The sequence below is a fragment of the Pteropus vampyrus genome, unplaced genomic scaffold (assembly GCF_000151845.1).
Source record: "Pteropus vampyrus isolate Shadow unplaced genomic scaffold, Pvam_2.0 Scaffold154, whole genome shotgun sequence".
NCBI classification, from domain to species: Eukaryota; Metazoa; Chordata; class Mammalia; order Chiroptera; family Pteropodidae; genus Pteropus; species Pteropus vampyrus.
Genome location: NW_011888935.1, coordinates 237,163 through 243,643, shown reverse-complemented (window position 1 = coordinate 243,643; position 6,481 = coordinate 237,163). Strand labels below are relative to the sequence as shown.

The following is a 6,481-nucleotide window of genomic DNA, read 5'->3' as shown; positions in this document are numbered from 1 at the left end:
TAAAGTATCCTATTATTACTGTATTACTGTTAGTCTTTGTGTCTGTCAATATTTGCTTTATATATTTAGCTGCTCCTGTGTTGGGTGCATAAATATTTCTAGGTTATGTCCTCTTGTTGGAGTGAACCCTTTATTATCATGTACTGTCCTTCTTTGTCTCTTATTATAGCCTTTGTTTTAAAGTCTATTTTGTCTGATGTAAGTGTTGCTACACTAGATTTTTTCATTTCCATTTGCATGACAGATCTTTTTCCATCTCTTTACTTTCAATCTGTATGTCTTTTGTTCCGAAGTGGGTCTCTCGTAGACAACATGTACGAGTCTTGTTTTCTTATCCATTCAGACACCCTGTGTCTTTCTATTAGAGCATTTAATCCATTTACATGTAAAGTAATTATTGATAGGTATGTAGTTATTGCCATTTTATTATTCATATTTATGTTTTGACCCCCCCCCCTTCTTTGTATAGAAGTCCCCTTTACATTTCTTATAATACTGGTTTAGTGGTGGTGAATTCCTTTAGCTTTTTCCTGTCTGGGAAGGTATCACATCTTCAATTTTAATTGATAGCCTTGATGGGTAGAGTAATCTTGGTTGTAGGTCCTTGCTTTTCATCACTTTGGATATTTCCTGCCAATCCCTTCTGGCCTGCAAAGTTTCTGTTGAGAAATCAGCTGACAGTCTTATGGGAGCTCCCTTATAGGTAACTAGCTGCCTTTCTCTTGCTGCTTTTCGGATTCTCTCTTTGTCTTTAACTTTTGCCATTTTAATTATGATGTGTCTTGGTGTGGGTCTGTTTAGGTTCACCTTGTTTGGGACTCTCTGAATTTCCTGGGCTTGTAAGTCTATTTCCTTCACCAGGTTAGGTGAAGTTTTCAGTCATTATTTCCTCAAATAAGTTCGTAAAGAAAGAAAGAATTTCTTTCTTTTCCTTCTGGTACTCCTGTGATGTGAATGCTTTTATGCTTGCTGTTGTCCCAGAGGTCCCATAAACTAGGGATCCCAACCCCTGGGCTGCGGACCGGTACTAGTCCTTGGCCTGTTAAGAACTGGGCCACACAGCAGGAGTTGAGCCGTGGGGGAGCGAGTGAAGCTTCATCTGTGTCTGCAGCCGCTCCCCAGCACTAGCATCACCGCCTCAGCTCCACCTCACATCATCAGGCATTAGATTCTCATGGCAGCACTGGTCCCTGGTGCCAGAAAGGTTGGAGACCACTGCCTTAAACTATGCTCATTTTTTAAAATTCTTTTTTCGTTTGCTGTTTCGATTGGGTGTTTTCCAGTATCTTGTCTTCCAAATCGCTGATTCAGTCCTCTGCTTCATCCAGTTTACTGTTGATTCCTTCTAGTGTATTCTGCATTTCAGTTATTGTATTCTTTATTTCTAACTGGTTATTTTTTATTGTTTTATGTCATTTTTATGCTTATTGTGTCTTTGCTGACGTTCTTACTCAGCTCATCTATTTTTCCCCTGAGTTCACTGAGTATTTTTATAACTAGTGTTTTGAACTCTATCTGGTAGGTTGTTTGCCTCCATCTTATTTAGTTCTTTTTTGGAGTTTTGTCCTGTTCTTTTATTTGGCACATATTTCCTTGTTTTCTCATTTTGGTTGCTTCTCTGTTTTCATTTCTTTGTATTAGGTAGATCTGCTAGGTCTCCCAGTCTTAGCCAGTGGCCTTATGTAGTAGGTGTCTTGTCTGGCCCAGGGCGTAGTCTCCCTGACCCTTGTGTGGTTGTGTGTGTCCCCTCCTGTTGTAGTTGAGACTTGATTGTTTTTGTCCCATTAGCGAGTGAATTTGACTCGTAGGCTGACTGACTGTGAGGACTGGCTATGCCCACAGCGTATGAGCTGCTGTGTTCCAGCTGACCCCAAGGAGTGGGGTTTGCCCCAGTGGGTCCATGTGCCTCTTGAGACCACTCTTTGAGTGTGCCGCTTATGTGGCTAATCAGGTGGTGCTGTTGTGGTCTGATGCCGGCCTCTGGGTATGTTGGTTCCGGGGCCCCTTGGGAGGGCCTCCCATGTAGGCCAAGGTCAGCCACTGCTTGGGACTAGCCCAGAGTTACCTGGAAGGAGCTCCAATATATCCAGGGTCGGTCGCTGCTTGAGCTGGGCCTGGAGGTGTGTGTGAGGGGCCACGCGGCGATTCGAGGCCGACTGCCACCAGTACTTGGCCTGGGGCAGCTCAGCAAAAGTCCCAGGGTGCACCCCAGTCCTGAGGCTGCCTCCTGGCTGCTTTGTAAGACTCAGCAGCTGAATGAGCTTGGGAGTACCAGGGTTGGATGAGGAGGGGTTCCAGGGAGTCACCAGAATGTGGCAAGTGGTGTTTCCCAGGTTAGTGCAGATTCAGATTTGTTGCCAGTGCTGAGCCTGTGGCCACTCGCAAAAGTCTCAGCTCACACCGAGGCCGGCTGCTGCCCGCCTCTGGCCCACAGACCTCTGAGATTTGTTCAGGAAATACTGCAGTGAGGGCCGGGGCTGGTTGCCCACCACTGAGTGTCTCCCAAGGTTTGCAAGCCAAGGCCTGTTGATGGCTGCTGAAGAATCTCCTGTCAAGAATGTGGGGCGGGGCTGGTGGCCGAGTAACCACCCCAAATTTCCACCGGGGAATTTGGGAGTTGGGTGAGACAGGGTCCAGGGAGTCACCTGGGTGGAAAGAGCAGATCTCACCAGGCCATTGCAAGTTCAGAGTTGGCCTTTTGTGGGGAGGGCGCATCCCAGGAAAGATGGCATCCACCTACAGGCTGTGCAGGACAGTGGCAGCTGTCCCTCCAGCCTTCACCCCGAAGCCACACAGCTCAGGTCTTCCCCTGTATGTCTCTGGCGCCTCCCGAGCTACTGTTCTGCCAGAGCTCAGGGTGAGTGTCCCGAGCCGGTGCGTCTGTGTGCGGGCGCTTTAAGGGGTCGTCTGCGTTTCCAGCTGCCTTCCATCTCACCCAGACGGCCGGAATCCCCACTGATTTCCGCAGCCAATTTTTGTGGGGACGCCTCCTCCTGGCACTAGAGGTCTGGGCTGGGAAGCCCCAGTGTGGGCTTGGGGCCTCTTGCTTCTCCAGGGAGACCTCCGCAGCCAAGGTGCACCTCCCGATGCCCAGCCGTCACATGTGGCTGTGGGACCAACCGTTTCTCATCTCTGCCCTTCTCCCCAGTCCGATGGAGCCTCCTCTTTATGTCCCCAGTTACAGCGGTTCTGTTCAGCTCGTCCTCAGCTCGTTCTCGGGTCGACCGTTTCGTAATTTGGTTGCGGTTTTGACGCGGTCATGGGGGGAGGCTGCAGTGCTCACCTGCCCCAGCATCCTGACCGGAACTCCCTTCGCTCTGTCTTTTAAAACCTGTATCATAATAACGCTGACTTCGAGGCGCTTACTGTATGGTGATGTACTTCCGGAGAATATGGACTGTATTGACCTTACAGGCTGGTGCCAAATCCCAGTACTTTTACAATTACATTTATTTGTAGTTTTATAGGTTTTTTAAAAAAATCTCTCATTATCAGCTCTGCCTCTCGTTTCTTCTGACACCATCCATTCTTTATTCCCTCTTTCACTCCTTATCATTTTTATTTCTAATTAGCTAAAAGGTAATCAAATGACTGTCATCTAAAACAATCTCCCGCTCTGGGAAACGAGGGTTTTCCAGTGAACCTTTACCGTCTGCTCACAGGACTTTTTTCTTGGTGTTTGGGTTCTGAATAGTCACTCTGGACAAATTAGCTAAAGTAAACCAAATATTACATTTGAGAGTAGAAAAAGTGATGTGTTTTTCTTTTTAGTATAATTTTTAATTAATCATTTGACCATGGAGATTATTTTAATGAAAAGATGAATCAAGCAGTGTTCATTGGGGTGGAATAAATAGGTACTTAATGGGCGGCATGTCTGTTCACTGTCCGTGGTTTGGTAGCAATGTAGTAAAGTTCCTGTCTTAAGTTAATGACAGCTTGTCCTCTCAGCTGAGCCCCTAGTAAGGGAGAATAATGACTTCCAAGTAATTAGCCAAAGGGAGAAAACCTTGCTAAGTCTCATTTACTTTTTTGTAAAATGTTAGAGTGAAGGCTAGCTAGCATCTTTGTACTTCATCATCTAAAAAGCACCTTTTGGAAGTGCTGAATACGTTCAAGGCATTTCGATCAGGTTAAGCTCTTAGAATAAATGAATGGATATTCTCCCAGGGGACAGGGAAAGCCGTTGCAGTGGTGCTTCGGCTGCTTGGGCACCTCCTCAGATGTACGGTGGCTTGGAGAACAAAAATTCACTGGCCACATCTTTGGTTGGCACCCTCGGGCCACCACGTATGGTACAGCAGAGCTTTAGCAGGGGGCCTGGCACACGGTCGGTTTTTATTTGTGGAAAATTTTGTTTGAAAGGTAAAGAAAACTGCGGTTATCACTTGGAAGTAGTAGAATTATGAATCTACTTGCAATTATGAATCATAATTGCATTAATAATTTGTTTAAATTAGGGTTTTATCAAGCTTGCAGTTGTATTTAAAATCATTTTGCTATATTGGACTTTAGTTCTTTTCTAACCCTCAGTTTGGGGGGTTTTTTTGTTTTAGTTTTTGTCTATGGACCAGATTAATTCACACTTATTTTTCCACTGAACTTTGAATTTTCTAGTGGACATTATCTGTTTATTGAACTTAACAAATCTGCATCTGGTATTACGGTTTGCTAGCTTTTCAGATTACATAGTAATAATACCCTTTCGTGTAAGGGTTAATGAGTAGCCAGGTTAGACTCACCAGTTCATTGTTACATTAAAACCCCGAAAGTTTGCTGTCTCCCTTCATTTCCCTCCCATACTTTTTCATAATTTTATTTACTTGATATATGAAAATAACTTTAAAAACTGAGACTTTATTTTTTAAAACAACATAGTTTTTAGTTTTGCCTCCTTGTAGATTCAGATTGTATTTTATTGTTTATTTGAAATTATGGTAGTTTCCCTGAGCTGAGTCACGGCTTAATCAGGGTAGATCTTGCCCCCTGGCTCTGCCTCACTCCTTTTTCAGACCTCTCCCCGGTTTTTACCTGTAGATTTGCATGTTTGACCCAGCAGAATAATTGGGTCCACAGCAACATGGGCGTGCCTCCCTTAGAAACACTTAGTTTCATGTATGACTCATAAGCTGAAGCACAGACACCACTTCCCCAATCTACAGGAGCCATTTTAACAGCATAAAACTTGCCGGATTGCTTTATATTTTCAAGCCCAAAGGACAGTATCTAAAGAGAATGAGAATATTTGAAGGTAACTTGTGATTTTGGGTGTTTGCTCCTGGCTGTTTCTTCAGCTGGTGATCGGAGGGTGGCTCTTACCTGTCGGAGAACATGGCTGAACGTGTTCTTTAACTCTGAAAAAATGTGTAGCCAGTCACATGCCTGATTGCACTTAACTACTGGGGGGGAACAAAGCATTCAGATTCTGGAAAGTTGTAGATCTTCTTGGTAAAAGCTTTTTTTTCTGTTTTGTGATTATTTTTCCCCCCCGCTGTATGTCTTGAGAACAAAGGAGATTTTTCTTTTTATCACAAAACAGACTAGGTCAAATTTTAATTTTAAAAAAATCTAATTGTATTTGAGGGGCAGCCAGAAGTTACAATTAAGTAAACGGTACTATTCATGTGTGATATGGGTGTTAAAAAAAAAAAAAAAATTCAGGAGCAGTCGTTTTGTTTTGGCATTTTAGTTAAGGGGAAGTTTAGGGACAACTTAGTCATAGGTGTTGCCCGTTGACTCTTCTGTCCTTTTCTTTTTTCTTTTTCTTAAGTGAATGAAATGATAGTAAACATTTAATTTCGGAAACTAAAGAGAAGTTTAAGTCAAATAAACGGTCATTTAGATAACAAGTAAAAGTGACTGTTGAAGAAAGAGGAAGAAAAACTAGACTGAGTGATTTACTATTAGAAAAAAAAAATAATGAAGTTTTATAATTCGCACTGGAAACTTGTTCTGAATAATAACCTTTCCAGCATAACTAGCTTCTAAGGAAACATGTATTTCAATTTGTGTAAAAAGAAAATGTGTAGTATTGGACTTCCTTTTATGCTACTGTTGTTAAAATTTGCTTGTTTTGAATTTTAAAAAGTAATACCTTTTGTGAAAGAAAAGATTGTTCAGTCTTTTTCTGAAATATTTGTTATTGAAATTATGAGTTTTTGGCCATTGTACAGTCTGGTGTGCCGTAAAGTTCTACTCTGAGAAGCCAGATGCAGTAGTGTTTTTACTTAGGAAAGTTATGTATGAAACTACAATTTGAATGCAAGCAAAATTAGAATATGCAACGATTATGGATAAAGTTTTTGGAAATAAAACTTGCCAAGTCATTTATTATCAACTATAATGATATTTAGCTAGTTCTTTGGGAGTTTGCTGTTATCTTTCTAAGTGCTTGAAGGCCTGTCAGATGTAAGGGAAGATAGAAAGGCCGTCAGTTATCATTTCTCAATCTTTTGAAAGGCTCGTCGATATTAAGAGATCA

The 6,481-nt window shown here is 42.6% G+C and overlaps 1 long non-coding RNA gene across 1 annotated transcript in view; it reads left to right on the top strand.

The window, feature by feature from the left end:
- Positions 1 to 4,974: 4,974 nt before the first annotated feature.
- Positions 4,975 to 6,481, top strand: part of LOC111745407 — a 27,755-nt gene continuing 26,248 nt past the window's right edge. The window contains exon 1 of the long non-coding RNA XR_002782637.1: positions 4,975 to 5,251. This is a non-coding gene — a long non-coding RNA (uncharacterized LOC111745407). The remainder of the gene's footprint in view (positions 5,252 to 6,481) is intronic.